A 17639-nucleotide genomic window follows, 5' to 3' on the forward strand; every position below is an offset into this window, starting at 1 on the left:
GCTGTAACTAAAGTCATATGTCATGATAACAGATCGTAGTAGCAGCCCTCAAACTTAAGTTTCACAGCATAAACTGAGCTCTAATTAGCAGCAGGCAAGGAAGGGGAGTGTCAACAGGGCACTGCCTGTCTGTGGGGCTCACATTCCCTCCACAGCTCCCTGGATGGCACAGACAAGGAAACCTGGCCAGAGATCTCCCTGATAATTCTTGTATGCCTAATAAAACTTGTGAACATAGCCCTAAAATAAAACTAAATTGCATTTTCACCACCAACACCACCTTCCTTAATGAACAGCCCACCTGATGTGGTGTGTATAGATAATGCTGTTGGCAACTTCTCTCTAGAGATGAAGCTTTAGGATATGCACATTTTGGATTTCACGATTGCATGGTCCAGACAGTCACAAAATTTCGATCCAGACTTGATTAAGCCTTCTAGTACATCCATGTTTCAGCATGTGTTGCAATATGGGGTTTGGTTATGCCCATCATGAAAATAATTACCTTCAAAGCACAGCATTCTCGTCAAGACTAGATTTCCACGTCTTCCTTAACCAAAGTTCATGAGTTAAGGTGTGGACTAGTTAGAGTGGCCACTTTACAAAGGGATGGGGAGGCCAGTTCCGACCTCTGTCTGATAAAGTGGGAAACATCGCCTGGAGCCCACACAGCATCTTCATGTGCTGTTGCCTCTCCTGTCTTGGCTGCAACCAGCAGAAGTAAAACCTACTAGGATTCCCACTGCCTCAGATCTAAACCTGATCAGATTACAGTTGTTCACACAAAGCCTACCCAAGTCAGCTTCCTGCTGGTGGAAAAGCCCAGTTTGAACACCTGTTCCCAGACAAACCAGATTGCATCTTCAAGCACCGACATACAGTCAGAGGGAGAAACTCAGAAAGGACTACCCAAACACCACAGCCTGAGCTCACCACTGGCCAAACACTGGTTATTCACCAGGGCTGAAGCCTCTTGTTCTGGCAGTTGTACTCCAGCAGTCAAACACTGGCCGGGGGCACCCAGTTGGAGAGCCCTGTGAATCCATAGAGCACAGGCAGTGCTGCAGGCAGATGCCAGACAACAAACCTTTAGAGGGATGCAGAGTAGTTGGACTATGGAGACGATACAAAAATTTGCTATTTTTGTCCCTTCATTTGATAGCAGGAGCTCAAGCTCAAGCGTGCAATTTTTCCTCCACTCTCAATCACCGAGACCATTTTCAGTGGCCCAGGTGTCAATACTGCACAGACAGGGTGGTTTCTCAGCTCCTACCGGCTGGACCTCCAGTCAGAAGACAGTAACACAGCAAAGGAGAGGATAGGAAAAGCTCTGAGGGGGTTCCCAGGAGTTTCTTCCACCAAGATGAATGGTGGCTCTCCTGTTGGATCTAAGAGGTGCAGACCTCCAGGGTACCACTCTGAGCCACTCGTAAGTCCAGACCTCTGACCAGAGAGCTCCAAAACAACTGCCCTCATCAGTGCCCAACCTGGAGGAAGGTCTCAGCCCTCCCTCAAACTCCCAGGCCACCACAACCCTGCAAACTCCTCAGGGGGAACGCAGCACAGTCTTGGGGGTTGGGGATGAGGGTACCTGGTACATTTTCCTGTTCCCCAGCAACCCTGCTTCCGAGTTTACTCTGTCAGGATTTCACCCCTGCAACAGGCAGAAGTCTACTGGCTTCCACACAACCCAGAAAAGCAAAGATGATTTGGAAGCAAAATATTTATCTAGCAGAGGAGGGTAAAGTGCAGCAAACTTTATGAAATCCATTATGAAACTTGATATGCAGATCTCGTGTACTTGGAAAACCCTTTGGTATTCTTGCGATAGAGCAAATCCTAAAATGGAGGGAACTAAGAACCAGTGAGATTTTGCCACTTACAACCACTGGGTCAGAAGAAACAAGCTGCTTCTCATAGTGACCCGTTTACTTTTCCTCTCCATGGCTATGCCTCTGATTTAGGAGATCAGTTTGCTTTTGCCAGATGGAGTCAAAGTCACCACTATGAATCCAGCTTTTTTTTCCTTGTTTCTTGGAAAGCACTAGTCAGTACCATGTCAAGAAAAACAAACAAAAGGGCTTGCTTAGGATCTATTTAAAGCAAAGCAACAGTGGTAGCTCCAATAACAACCCTGGGGCCAGTGCTGATGGTGGTGACAAAACTGGGGCTACTGTGCATGAGAAGAGCAGGATCGTTGCAAAACTGCAATGCATATCCCATCTTTCGCTCAAAGGGGACATATTCATGCACAATGCAGGCAATACAGCTCTGCTCTGGCATCCCCACTATTCAGGCTGCTATTTGGAGTCACTGGCTGTGTAGGAAAAGTTCTGGAGCTCAAATACTGCAAGCTGACTTAAGGTCCTGAAATGCAGCAGAGATACTCTGAGCAACCCAAGAGAAGGATCTGCATTTTCTGCCTCTGCTTATCAGATCTAGGGTGGTGGAAGATTGCTCTGACTCAAGAAAAAGCCTGTGCCTTGCAGGGGGGTGACACAGCAGAGTGCTAACTGCTGCTGCCACCTCCTCCCGCACCCACCTTCAGTGCCAGGTGGCAGAAAACAGCCAAGGAGGTGGTGGAGCAGACTGGGGGCTGCAGAAGGTCCCATCTCACCAAGGTGGCTCCTGCTGGAAAGCGCAGGCACGCACACACCTACTTCTGGGAGTCCTATACCACACACATGGTTGGCCCAGGGAAAGGGCTAATAACACACCCTCACCTCACAAGAGCATCATGAGGCTAATTTCATTAGTATCTATGAAACACTCCGATGCTCTCCCTACAAGCACAAAGTGTTATTAAACAGCCATGCAAAGCAAAGCCAATCGTGCTTCGCTTTTGTTTATATAAGGTATTCTGCTGATACTATACCCTTGGGAAACAGTAATGGCTATGGTTATGATAGGGTATTTACTACCACCTTGGCTCACTGCAGTAATACTGACTGTACCTCAAAAAGCAATCTCAGAAATGTCTAGTCCATGGGGAATCTCACTCTGTCCCACTTACAAGCATGCCAGTGCTTGCCTTTTCCTTCTGCAGCTCTTTTCTGTAAAAGAGACATTCATAACTCTGAGCTCCTTACCAGTGAACCTAATCCAGCAAGTATCCAAGACATTCAGGAAAAGAGACTTTCATAGCATTGGAATTTTTCCATGCCAGCACTTTTTTTCATCCTAAGATAAATGGCCTTTACTTACAGGGCTAAAGGCTCTATTCTTTTCAAAATACTTCTCAGCTTCAAAGCAGCACTGGAAATTGGCTGTGCACCTGGCCAGCTGATCCAGCCCGGAGTCAGCCAAACAGCAAAAGGCGCCTGTCTTTCCCACAGCAGTTAGTGGTGCTGTGCAGTGGACAAGCAGCCTGGAGGGCTGATGTAAACAGGCTACCACTTGATTAGAACGCATTTAAGCAGGGCCTGGTCAGCATGGCGCACTGAATTTCCAAACTGGAGGCTGATGCCCGAGATGTACTTGCTGTGTTAGATGCCCGGTCTTGGAAAAGCTTCTTTCTGGAGAGACTGGTTTTAGACACCCAGCTGTTGCATTGGGGCAGCAGTCCCCCTGAGCCCTATCATCTACCCAGTTAAGCTAAGCAGGCATTGGAGGACAGACCTCTGCAGTGATTCAGGAACAGGCCAGACCAGAAAACAGCTATGAAAAACCCCCTTCACTCACAGACTTTCCTCAGGCACCAGTGAGTGCTCCCGCAGATATTGGATGGAAGGTGATTTTATTTTTATCAGAGGGATAGCCAAAGGCTCCAGTTGATGAGACACGTTTGTCTTTCTCATGCAACAAGTTGAGCAAATGCCTTGTTGAAAGCAGCCTTGACTAAATTGCTCCCAACCCTGGACAGGAGACAGAAGACCGAAGCAGCGGAGAAAGAGTGGAAAGAAATCACAGTGCTTGGGGTGGGGGGAGCTGGGCTCTGTACTTGGATACCTGCACAGGGCTTCATGTCTGCATGCAAAGCAACTTGACGGAAGCCCAGGCAAGAGCCAAGAGTATTTCCCAGACCTCATACTCCTCTCTGCAGGACTTGGGGGACCCAGACCAAGATGTCTAGAAAGTCCTAGATCTTAGAGCTTTCTGTGTTCTCCTCCAAACCCCCTCCCTCTGCAGCTCCCTGCTGCCTGGGATCACCCATTTCTCCTCACCTTGCTTACCGTCCCCTCTCACCAGACTCCCACCTCAGCCGCCCTGTGGCTTCTGGCTAATTGGCACTGAGACTGTCTGCAGGAGGTTGCATAATACTTGACCCGAGTTAGGGTTGTTGCTCTCACTTTCAAGAGCCACAGCCATAAAAAGAGATGGGATTTGCTGGCCAAGGAAAAGCCAGGGCCAGCTGATGCAGTACAGGCTCCCGAGGTCAATGGCTGCAGCTCTGTGCTGGGGGGGAGGACATGCAATGCCTAATGTGGAAATGTTTGTATTTGGAGAAATATAGTTACATTTAGCCCCTAGCAGCTGCAGAGGCTGTTTATTGTAGCACACAGTCCTCGGCCTATTAGCTGAAGGCCTGACAGTGACCAGATGCGGAGAAGGAACGACTGCAAAGCCTGCAGCCATATTTATCTCCTTGCCAAGATCCCGACAATACCTTGCCTAATAAGTCTGGCACAGAAATAATCATTTAAAGAGCTAAAAAAACACAACATCCGCAACCCATCTTTACAGCCAGAAGGGGCGTTTTGCAAGGCTTACAGTCTAATCTTTCACCATCCCAAGTGCTTCCCTCCTACTTCACAAACAGTGGGTGATTTATTTCCTGAATGACTGGATGCAAGTCTCCTGGGAGTAATCGCCTGACAGGGAGCCTGCACCTCTGCAGCCAAACTCAGCCGCTTGTAGCAGCTGCACTGGGAGGCAGAAAGCAGCAGAAGCTGCCACCCTGTGCTTGCAGCGCCAGCAGGCTCTTCTGCATGGGGAGATGCTTAATCCACAAAGTGCTTCACCCTGCACTCCACATCTCTAATGCCTGGACAAGAGCTGGTCCCCAGGGCAGCAGCCCTAACCCTGATGCTGAACCGCAGCACGCACGCGTGCTGGGCTGCACACATCTTGTGCGAGGTGAAGGACAGGCTGTAAGGCCACAGTGTGTGTCTCAGTAACACCCAGTGCTCCAGGTTAAGTTTAACTTGCAGAATTAAAAAAAAAAAACAAACCCAAACAAAAAAACCCAAACACACAAACAAAACCACACTTTAGGTTCTTTCTGGGGACCCAGAGAGCCATAGCTTTCCTATCAGTAGAACTGGATTTTGGATCAACATCAACACAAAGAAACATAAGCTGCACTCCAGCAGTTCACATAGTTTATGACCTTGGCTAACAGATAAGACCACGTAGTATGATCTTCAGTGGTTTGCCGGCTGCAGGTACCAGATGTTGTTGAAGGTCAGCATTGAGGAAAGGGCTCTCCCACAGTTGGGAGAAGGTTACAGAGAATGATTTTTATGCAACATAAGCTTGTAGATGATTAACAATTTTCTTTCAGTTAACCGCAAAGTTAATAGTTATTCAAAGCACTTCATTGTAATGGCAGTGGAGATGGTGAGACGTACTACATTAACCATTAATCTTGGACTGTGCAATAAAAATTAAAATGGAATATGGCACAGAAGTATGATTCATTCTGCTTACAGAGGGAGAGGATGTCAGTATATGTGTTGGGTGGGAGTGTTTCCTTCTGAGAGCAGGTTGCCCTCATGCAGATGAGGATGTGCCACAGGAAGGCTGCACTCTTGTGTTCAGTCCTGTATTTTCTGCTTTATTCAAGCTCAAAACATATTCTGTTTCAAAATCTACCTTGTTAACTCTGCACCTCCCAAATCTCTAAACATCAGGTAGTGGATAGATTTTTTGTTGTTGTTGCAAATGAGCGAAAGGCGAAAGAAGGGCAGAACTCGGCAATTTGAAACTCTGGAAGAAGGCAACCATCAGTGAAACATCTGCTAGCCTGCACCTACAACAGTGCACAGGTCCAGGGAGAGGATGGAGGATTTCCCAAAGAGCTATACCTTTTTGAAGTCCCCCTTGACTTGCCCCTTTCTAACTGCAGCCATGGTTTGAGCCTGGAACTAAATGCCGCCAGCGTGGTTCCCCTTCTGAGGGCTTGCCAGTGCCTCCCAGCCTTGGCCTGTACCATAACTGCTTTTCCACAAGCACTGCAGTCCTGCTGATACACATGGGGCCCTTGCCACGTGCACAGAGGATTGCTGAGGTTGATGCCATCGTGTTTATTTTCTGCTTGCAAGCTCAGAGGCAAACCTTCAGAATAAAAAAAAAAAAAAGAGTACTGGAGACAGCCCTGAGAGGCAGAATTTCTGCTAACTACAGTAACCCCTAGCTCAGTGATGTTTGGCTCTGGGATTTCATGGGGGTTGTATAATCTGGGTCTGGATTTATCTTTCCGTTTTACTCCTTCCCACTCCCCAAAGCTTGTCAAAAGTCCCTTGCATGATGTCATTGGCAGTTTTGACCTATGCCCCTCACAGCCAGCACAAGGGTTGAGGGAATAGGTTCCTCAGGCTAAATCAGAAATGTTTTGAAGCCAAATTCTTCCTACAGTTCAGATACACCTGAGTGAGCCTGCCCACTTGTTTTCCTGAGGAGCTGGCACTTCCTTGTCCCAGCCAGCAGTGCAAGTGTTAAACTAGTGCAAATGGCTGGGTGTTTTTATGAGTGCTTTCTCAGCTATGAGTGTTTCTGTGAACCACACTGAATCCACAGCTGTCTATAAGTCAACATGCATTTCCCAATGCTTTCTGCATTCATTTGACAGCCATGCCAATATTATGCATTCATTAAGAGAGAAATTGGCCAGCTGATGAGAAAACACTGGCAGCAGCTCTGCAGGCTGATGCGCACTGGTTCCTCTGACAGACAAGCAGCACAACCCCATGTGTCTGCACAGCCGTGTTCCCCTTGTGAGGCTGGGGTCTTCCTCTGCTCCTGACAGCCTGCAAGTCTGCTTTTGTGACGGTGGGTGTGCTATTCCCCTTATCAGCCTGAGCTTTATTGCATGCGCAGAGGCTGCGAGCTCACAACTAAATGGGAAAATGAACACCTCCACAGCCTGCCGATCCCAGCACCACACTCTGCCTGCCTGCTGTGCACGGAACCTCAGCGGGGTGGATGGAATGATCCAGCCTTCACCCTGCTCTCCCTCTGCCCAAAGAGTGTTTATTCCACTCTTCCTCCATCACCAGCACTCAGCAGCAGCAAGACGGTGTCTGCTCTTGTGCCCTCCTTCCCAACACCAAGCCCTGCTTTGATTTTTTTGTCAAGTCCCAGCAACTCAGCAGTGCAGGGAGCTCCTGGCTGAGCTGACAGGGAGCACAAAAGTATGTGTTGCTTGCAGGCTGCACAAGTGAGGCCCTCTGCTACTGCAGCCCATGTCCAGCAGCACCGACAGGCATCTCCTTAAGGTCTCTCAGCCCCAGGCATCCTCCCGAGACCCAGGGCAGATAGGAGGCAGGGCAGGCAGGAGGGCATGTCCCGTTCAGGAGGGAGGCAGGTCATAAAGCTTGCATCAGACCAGGCTTTGAGAAGATGGCATATTCAGTGTATTTGCGTTTGAGAAATGAGGATAAGAAATAACAAAGTCATAAACATAAGAATATACATAATGGCATATCTATAATGGCTCTGTAATTGCTGGACTTTAGTGCACAGTTAATGTACAACCTAGCTAACTTGCCTCAAGGTAATCGAGAGGCAGCAGCAAATAGGTGCCGTCCTCCAACCTCTACACAACCCCCTGCCTCCAAACATCATAAAGAAAGTTATAAGGAAAGAGCTGCATGTGAAGGTCTGCAGGATGAGGCTTTTTCTATTTTTCTGAGGCCAAGGTGCATCCTGATACCAGGAGGTGCGTCATCGCTGGGTGATGCTGAGCCAGCAATGCCCCACAGAGCAACAGATGTGGGACACAGCACCCAGGGAGAAGGAGGGCTCATGCCACCACTTAGCCCAGATGTGGGACCAAATTATGTCAGCATCCTATTAAAAAATGCTCCTATATGAAATTAATTTCCAGTGGGAACCAAGCATCTGGAAGAAAAGGTACCCTGGTGCAGACTGAGAACAGGAGCAGGCACAGAGAAGCCAACTCTCATCTTGCTGATGAAAGAACCAAACATTCAAGCTGCTTTCCTGGAGAAGAACCAGGCCTTACATTTGCTCTGCATATGTTTAGAAAGCACCTAGACAAGGTATTTGAAAGAAGACTATTTAGGAGCATGCCACAAACAGAGGAAAAGAAGAAAGATTGTTGCAGCTCCAAAAACTAGTGTGTTGTGGATTACTGCAAAATCACTCTTAGATTCAGGTGTTAACCCCATGCGGAACCAATAACTATCTAATAACTGTAACTAATAAAGCACTGTCATGCTGCATTTATATCTCCCCTCAACTTCCCACTCCTTCCACTTCCATTTACCAGAAAAAGTCTTATAAGAAGCCATAAATTTGCTGGAAGGGAAGGTAGCGCAGCAATAACAACACACTTGTGCACAAAGTGGGCTGTATCTAAAGCCTGCTTAAGTTTCCTTTCAAACACTGGCATGCTGAGGGTTAGAGCTCAGTGCCTCCACAGGAACACTCAGGTGCTGTCATGATGTACCTGTGGGCATGTGAAATTCATTTTCCCACTTCACAGCACACAGCTGCTTCTGCGCAGGTCTTTCCTCCAGCCTCCCCACATCAGCTTTCTCTTCCCCACTACCACTAAGGCTGCAAATTTACATCGAGATGCCTGCAACTATCCTCTCCATTCTCCCCCCTGTGCTCATATAGATAGATGTCCATCCGAAAGCCCTGGGAGCCCCTACAGCTAGCACATCAGCACGGCTGAGAACTCAAGGCCACACACATGGACGTGTCTCTGCAGCAACGCTGAAGGAAACTCCCTGCTCTGCACAGTAAGGCCTCCACAGGGCACTTGCTGCACCTGCTCTGCACACAGACTTATCAGCCTCTAAGGCTGTGAAACTGGTAATCTATAAAAAGCATGAGTCACTCAAAAAAAAAAAATCTCATAGACTTCTCCAGTTCAAAGCATTTCCTAGAACTGCACCAGCTACAAGGCCTTGAAGACACAACTGTTTTCTGAAATTAAAAATTCCCCCTTCTGGTCCTTTGCAGCACCTCCTGAAACACATTGCTATTTTACTGTTTCTCTCGTGTCTAAAACATTTCTTGGTAGAAAATGGGTACTAACCAGGGAAGAAATGGGAAAATGAGAGCTGCAGCAGCTGAAAAGTTCGTGTATTATAATACAAAGTACACTCTTTATTCTTGGAAAGACAAAGTCTCCTGTCCCTTCTACATGGATAAGCAGACAACTGAGAAAAAGCCAGAGGAAGCCTAATGCTTTGCATGCCTTCAGTCCATTGAGGACAAGGGTGCATGCTGGTACCATCTGACCTTGAAACACTGACTGAAGAGAAAGATGACACAGAAACATCTTCAAATAGAGGAAATTTTTGTCTCCACACCCCAAGGGACATTCCATTTCCTTGCTGAAGGAGAGTGCAAAGCCAGTTTGTCAGCCTGAGATGCAAAGATTTCCAGAAAATAGGCCATGGGCAGCCTGGGCTGCAAGGAACAAAAGCGCCGGGCACACGCATCCCCTGAGCGGTAGCCGCTCAGAGCTCGATGCTAATAAAAGCACCCTCCGGGTCCTGCAGGCATGTGGGCTGGTGAGGAGAGGGAGGAGAGCTGCAGGCAGACCAGGGTGCTTTGCAGCCCAGCGTGGGCTCCTGCTAAATGCAAACCGAACACCGCTGGTCGCCTTGGAGGGCTAACATCAGTTCTAGGAGAAATTATTGCTTGGTCAGAGCTTTGCATGGATGTCACATGTGTATCCAGCAAGTTATATCTGTAGCAATCTGTTTCACTGATTTCTGCTTTACTGGGAAGTCAATAAAAATTGACAATACCCCACAGGATTGTTGTTCCTTGGTCACGTATTCCAGAAACATTTGTTCCTCTGGAAAAAAAAAAGATACAGGAAAGGACATCACAAGAAGTTTATTCTCTACATGTAAGTGAAAACATTATTAAGAACAACTTTTGTCAGGCAGGACACCTATTGAGTTAGCACTGTGCTTGATGAGATCCTTAAAGGACCTGCTATGCTGGGTGTACCAAAGGGAGAGGAGGGTGCTTAATGCACGCATCTTCATTGCTGCCTCTCTTGGGAGAGGCACTGGATTCTCCTTCTTTTTCTCCCTGGGCTTATCTGTTGACAGATTACACCAAAAAAAGCCCTTTCATAAAGCTCTATTAGAATGCCAGTGCATGCAGCGAGGGACACTAAAATATTCCAAAGCCGCTGACAATCTGTGATATTTTAGGATAAGCTCTGACCCAGTATACAGCAAAACAGACGAATGGCACTTCCCCAAGGCCAGGAATAATTTCTGAAGCTGCTGACAACTCACTGTTTATCTCATCGCCGTCCCACTCTTAATCATAATTTGAGATAAAATCTTTTTTAACCCAAATTCCAGCCTGAAGATGTCCAGAAAAAAAAGATACTTGACCTCTCTCCTGGTAGGCTTCTCAGCTCCTGGCAATGGCCTGTCAAGACATTGCAGTACTGTTTCATGCTTGCAGGGCAGGAGGCTGAGCCAGGCTGTGTTTCCCACTGCCCCGCATGGACCCAGCCATGAGGGTGACAGCAAGGCATCCAGCCATGGAATGAGCTTGCAGCAGGAGTGGCACACCCCATTCTCAGCTCAGGGTCAACCAGGCTCTTCAGCTTCTCCAAAGTTCACCTCTGTTTGCTCCTGTTGTTAGCTCTAAAGCAGGAACAAAACAGCAGGCGTGCCGTTTAGTCAGTTTTGGTATTGCACAACTGAAAGAGAATAGGAAAGCACCCACAGGAACTGAGCCAAGTCAATAATGGAGACAGATTGAGCAACGCATGCACCTGGCTGTCAGAAGTGTAAGATACTCTCTCTTTAGTAATTACAGAGCAATTATGAAGTTAGCAGCAATTCCAATAAGGACATGATTTCACAATACAATTTTGTTCACAGTCCATCAGGAACAGTCACACCAACAAGATACAGCTCTGAAATCAAACTGTCCTCACCCCTGCAGGCATAATCCTTTAAACACCAGTCTTTGGTGGGGTGGGATCTTGCACTAAGTCGTAATTAAATGATTAGTTATTAACAGGATGTAATTGAAGCTGTACTTTAATGTGACTTTAAAAAAATCCCACTTTTAAGAAAGGTAATGGAAACCAGGATGAGATGAAGAGTTTAGGTACTGGATTTATGCAAGCTCAGTCAGCCTATAATTCTGCAAACGCAGAAACAGATTAAAGCTGTGTTTCAATATATCTGAAGACAGCAAAGTCTATTCTGTGTGGTCTGGATGAAAAGCTCCAAATTTTGTGCCTCTTTGTAGTGGTAAAATCAGGATGATATCCGTTTATCCAATTCATGCAAAGAGTAAAAGGCGAACAGAAACTATCATAAGGTCCAGAACCAACCCATTCCTGAATTTAAGATAGCAAATGACATTCATGTCTGCTGAAGTTCACGAAGTCTAATGTGCACTGAAATCCAACTTTGTTTCAAAATACCGATTTGCAATTTCATTCCTGTTCTAAGAGAAAAAGCAGCCTGCCTTGCTCCAAGTACCACGTGGCAGCATGAAGTGGAGGTCTCCTGTGGTGGCATTGTACTACCACAGTTTACAGCCAGGAGCAAAGAGCATTGCATCATCACTGTTTCTAACAGGAACTAGAGATTATTGGGCAAGTGACTCAGGCTGGCTGCTTCAGCACCTAGACCGACCTTCTGCCTGAAATGAGCTGCCCGAGAGAGCACAGCAGCAGTCCCTGCAGGGACATCCTTTTGTCCACTGAGCTGGATCCTCAAGCACTGCAGATTCACACCCAGGCTACAAGCCTTCCCATGGCCATATACTCACCCAGACAGGCCGTGACATTTTCATGTTGTCTGATTCTCCCACCTTGCTCTACCTCCACAATACACTGAAGACTAGTTCATCTACCCAGCGCCAAAAGAAAAAGGGATGCAGGCTACATAACCATGAACACAAAGCATTCAAGTCTGTGGGAGGGGAAGAGAGCATGGCATAACATGGACCGCATTAGGTAAAGCAATACTACCAACGTGTGCATAAAACTCACTAATTCACTTTACTAAGGGACTTTCTGAGCAGGAGCAGCTACCAGGAAGTCTTCTATCAAGCCTAGTGTTAATCTCACTGTCTCATTTTCATATCTCCTTTCAGGCTTTATTTCATTCAAGTAGTGAAACCTGTTGTGGTTTACTTTGATAAAGGTAGAGCTAGTCACTCAGTGTGTTCAGGCAGTAAGGATGTTTTACTTTCTTTGCCTGCATCGCCTGTAGGGCTGAAAAGGTGCTATTGTGGTTTGACAGCTAAAGAAATGTGGGATTCGATCAAGAGGTATCCAAATATCTAAGTGCTCTTAAAAATAAATAATTATCAGGACTCCTGGCAGGAAGATAACCAAGGATTATCCTAATTCTCCATACAGCAAGGGTATTTTTGTAATGAGTCATGGTTATAAGAGCTACCCAAGATTTGCTGTGAGCTAGTGAACCTAAGAACAGGTATTGCGAAAGCCTAAGGTTTACGTGTCCCAGGCAGCATTTTTACCATCATTGCCGCTAATGCCTTCTAACAAATTCATAGAGACAAGCTCATGGAAGACACGTAAGAGTATACATGAGCTGCCATTTTAATATACATAGCTAAGACATTTGGAGGGCTCAGAGGGGAAGCCAGGTGGCCATGGAAAACTCTTAGATTTCTGTCCTCTTTTCCTCTTCTTCCCCTTTGACCATCAAGTATCACTAAGGACTTTTTCACTTCAAATTATTTATGGGATGAATATTTAGCAACTAAAGTAATGGTTGTATATACACCAATGTACATGTGCACATACACACACACAATCACCATCACTAGTCTTCATAAACTTAGCAAAGGCTAAAATATCCATCAATATAACACTTCAGTGCCTTTCCCTCTGGTGATCTCTTACGTCATCTTTTTAGTTGTGCTTTGTCTATGCATAGGTTGTATCTCTGGGGCGAAGACTGTATCCTTCAGACATTTCTCTGATGTGCTTTTGAGATTACAGACGCTAAGCCAAAATAACTCAAGTCTCTCCAAGAAGAGCCTGCTACATTTTTCTGTTTTTATGGTGGGTCCCTGGCAGTAAGAAGCTTTAAAAGCAAAGAAATAGAGGGAGAAACCGTAGATCACCTTTAAATGGCAACATTCTAGTGCATTTTGCATGCTGTGCTGTTGCCCTAGAGGGAACTGCTGATTACAAGTGCAGCAGCACAGCACAGGGCAAACCCAAGCAGGGTAATGTGGTGGAGGCCTCAGCTGCCAGACCATCCACTAAACCACATCTCCAGGATCCACAGTCACCCACTGCCAATGCCTGGATATACATCTGTACCAAAGTCCTGCAGGCCAAGCAGCTGGGTACGGTGCACTTGCAGAGCCCTTAGAAGGCTTAAACACCTCCAGACCACCAGCCTTGCACACCATGCTTTCTTCTCATCCCTTCTAGTGCATTTATTTCCCCTCAGGCCCTTTTTCTCTTACCAGCTTTCTTCAGCAAGTTTAAAGTCAGCCTTTTCCTCATGCCTCAGTCTAGATCCACTAGCACCACCTTCATTAGAGAAAAAAAATAATCAGCTTGCCTTGGGCATTCCCCTTTTTATAGGCAATTGAACAAAACAAGTTACAGGTGCTCTGATGCTGTCTCCACCATCTGGGAGACTCTCACTGGTGCTATCTGCCCAGGCCAACAGAAATTCTTTCTGGTTTGATAGGAACAGCCAAGACAGGGCTGTTGGTGTGACCAGTGGGTCCTTTAGGTCACAAGGAGCACATGCTGTCTCCCAGGTAGACCTGGCAGGGCTTTGCAGGGGAGGTGATATCCCAGCCCTCCCCTGCCCGCTACTATGCTGGCACCCCATCCTGCCACCAGCCGATCAGCTTTGTGGGGCCCTGACACTGCTTCTTCCAAGTGGATGTCATTCATTTCCTCCCCGTATCGCGTTTAAAGGCAGTATTCATCTTGTCATATCTTGCAGTAGTTTCTTGGTGGCAGGTTGCCTAGGATCACGCTGGGAAGTTAATTTCATCCTTTTTTAAAAAACGGATGACAGGTTTTTGGATGAGCCTGCTGTGGTTTGTAGAAGCAGAAAGGAAAAAAACAAGTTGGTCCAAAGTTGAGAGAAAGAAATACAAGCTGAGAACATTTCTGAGGCACCTGGACTTGCCTCTGGAAAGATTTGCTCCCTTGTGTGAGCACAGATCCCATCATCAGCAGTTTTGATATTGTTGCCTCCCGCTTTGACAGCACTGGCTTGCACACCAAATGACTCTGCAGCCCCTGTGCACACAACTGTCTGGAAATCTGTCTTCAAAGCTTGATGCAAACTGCCAGAAGTGGGTTCCTCCCCATCCCAGTTCATTTTCTTTTAATATGATAGCAATGTTTAATGGAAGTTATGGGAGGTTATGTTAACTTGGGTGTCTTCTGTTGAAAGAGGACAGAGGCATCCAGTGGCACTGACAAAATCTCCTCTGGAACAAAGAGAGTATTAACAGAGAAGAGCTGAGGTCTCCTGGCACTGCATGGGTCTGATAGGATGCAGTAGCTTATATACTGTGCAGTGGCTTTCCCTGCTATGGGGGGGGTGAGTTTATGCTGCCTGAACATCAGCCCTGCAAAATACAAAATAGCCTAAATCTGGGGAAATTGAAAGCTGCAGCTGGGGCCTCCTGTAAACAGTATAAACACCAGCATTTCAGACCAGCCAGCCAGCTGTGGACACCAAATGAAGACTATTTCCAGAGATACCAAGCTATTCATCTGGCAGCAGGCTACATGTAAAGTTCTGCTCTCACACAGCTCATATGAAACTGAGCGTTGCTCTGCTCACCCCAGATCAGCCTACCGACCTCTCAGCATAAGGAGAAGGAGGAATGAATGATCCATTCCCAGCATCCCCAGAAATGATGGGAACAAGCCACTAGCTGGCCATGAGCAGTTTGAGCAGGGATATGGACCCAATGAGTGGTAACCAGTACCAAGGATTTATCGCTTCTGATGTTGCTAGTTTGGGAATTTCCAAGCTGGACAGTTTACAGGATGGCAACTGCACACATTGTGGGAGACACCAACAGCCTTGAGGAGCCCAAGTGAGCTGCAAGGCCCTAGATGGAGGAAATTCTATATGTTGATGGAGATATATCTATCTGATTAGTGATTGCAACTGGCAGTCAACTGCAATTCTCCCTGCACAGCTACCTGAGGAATGACAATGTCCAGGCAGCATAACCTCTACCATGGTAGACCTGTGCCAGGGCATGGCTTCAGGTGCCTCCTAGCTCCCTGGCAGGGCAGTACCAAGTGTTGTGTCCCCACTGCACTTGTTGTTCTCACTGCAGAGAAGCACTAGGGATGCAAAAGGAGGGAGAGGCTACAGAAAATCTTACTACCAATATAAAAAAGATAGAGCTTGCAAGAGGCTGGATTTTAAGATGTATGCAGTGGGTGATCAAAGAAGATAATAAAAATACAGCAGGTTTTCAATTAATTTAAATGTTTGAAAATAATTTTTGACCTAGCAATTACAGTTAAGAACTCAGTGGATTTGAGTAGCTCATTCAGTGTGTCCTGTTCCCGAGTCAAGGTGTCAGCTATTAGGACAGGCAGATGCCAACAGCGGTGGCAGACTTTGTGTGGGATGAGGCTGCAGGTGGGATGAAGCTGTGAGGGTTGCCTACTGCTGGAACACATGCCAGGAGGAGCAGCGCAAGATCTGCCTGAACTCATTGGCATCAAAGGGCAGGTTCCCTTGATGCTCTGTGTACTGGTTACTGCTGATACCAGTGAACCCAAGAAAAAAAAAATCAGCTGCTTCTAACTCCCAGGGGAGCAGCAGAATGCTGCATAGTTTTGCAATATTCCAGCAACAGGAGAAACACCCCAGCGTGGCCTCAAAGAGCCACAAAGAGACAGTTTCCTGGTTTCTGCAGTCCGAGGAGGATGTGAGCAGGTGTGAACCACTACTGCCACTGAGGCGCATCACACACTCTGTGGTAAACAGCTACATGGTGTGCAGGGCCAGTGAGAGCTCTGCCTTAACCAGTTCAACTGAATTCTAACTTCTTTGCCCAGTGCTGCGATGCTGCTCTGTGTCCCCAGGGCAGGCAGGGATGGACTGCCTATGGCCAAGGGTGGGGCATCCGGCTCATCCTGAATGATATCCACTAGGCACACAGACTGTGGCTCTTGTTATGCACCACACTTGGGTCCTTCATCCTAGAAAGGAAGCCCCAGCACCTAGGTGCCTTTATTGCCACCCCCCAGGTGGTCACCTAGCTCTTTCAGATGCAGAGAGAGGAGTGGAGCAGGGAGCTCAAAGCAAATGTGGAGGTAAGACCTCCTTTCCTGCCCTAGTAAGGTGCATTGTAACATCACAAATTTGGGGCTCTTTCTAAGCTCCCAAAGCAGGGATCTGAAAGTGTGGTGTCCTGCTTGCCCTCCCTGTTTCTGGGCAGCCCTTCCCGTGCCCTTTTGATACCCTCTAAGTGGTATAGACCTTGCCAGGTTTGTGGTTCCTCTCAACAAGTACACTATGAATTCCTGTCCTACCTGGAAAAAGTCTGCTAGTTGCTATCATTTTCACAGTGCGCTGGCTTCGCTGTAGTGCCTTTGGGCAGATTACAGTAAATTTACTTCACTTCTCAAAGGCTATTTTCTGAAGTGCAGTGAGCTGTCTGCAGAGAGGTACTGACAGTTCCTGTGACTTTTCTACTCTCTACCAGCCGATTTGTGAGAAAGATGAGATCTTAAAAATGGACAGTTAGTGCCCTTGCTAATTACCTTTACTAAGCATCTCAATTAGAGGAGTGCCCAAGGGGGCCTTAACCAAAGCACCAAGCTTCTTGTGATGGTCCTCCTGGCCCCAGAAGCACATCTGTGCTCCAAGAGGCTACCCGAGGCCCACAGTGCTAGCCTGACTCAGATTGGTTTTTGAAGGGGAAAACTGAAGAACTGAGATTGCCAGCTATCATTTGGGAAGCAGAGCTGGTGGTGTTGCAAGCCTTCCAGGAATTTACACTTCACATGCTCATTGGGTTCATTTTGGGTTTGCCCTCTGTGGGGCTTTGCTACTAAATGCCTTGGGAAAAATACTCTGTGTTATGTGAAGTACACATGCCCAAGACTTGGTCCTACCTTGCAACTCTGCAGTGTTTTTCTGTCTCTCTTAACTGGCAAAACTGAGATTCCTGGGTTTGATATGAAGGTGATAAACATGGAGATTTTCAGACTGAATACATGAGCAGGGGGAAACTCTGCAAATCATCCCATTCTTCATGAACAAAAGCTCGGCTGGGACAATATGATAGCACAGATATTGTCAGCGAAGGATCTACGGTTAAAGTGGATGGGATCATGGAAAACTTGGAGATATCAGCTTGGAGAAGAGCTGTGAAGCATACAAAGGAATAAGAATTTGGTGCAGGAGTAGACTGTAAAGATGCTAAGGGTGTTTGAAACTCAATGAGCTAACAAAATATTAATG

The 17639-nt window shown here is 46.9% G+C and overlaps 1 long non-coding RNA gene across 1 annotated transcript; it reads right to left on the bottom strand.

Annotated features, from left to right (window-relative positions):
* Window positions 1-7590: 7590 nt before the first annotated feature.
* LOC128851714 (uncharacterized) lies at window positions 7591-12358 on the bottom strand. Its single transcript, XR_008449121.1, has 3 exons — window positions 11959-12358; window positions 10557-10814; window positions 7591-10000 (listed from the first exon to the last, which is right to left on the bottom strand). It is a non-coding gene; the product is annotated as an uncharacterized LOC128851714 (long non-coding RNA).
* Between the last annotated feature and the right edge of the window lie 5281 nt (window positions 12359-17639).

The sequence above is a fragment of the Cuculus canorus genome, chromosome 3 (genome assembly GCF_017976375.1).
Source record: "Cuculus canorus isolate bCucCan1 chromosome 3, bCucCan1.pri, whole genome shotgun sequence".
Classification (NCBI taxonomy): domain Eukaryota; kingdom Metazoa; phylum Chordata; class Aves; order Cuculiformes; family Cuculidae; genus Cuculus; species Cuculus canorus.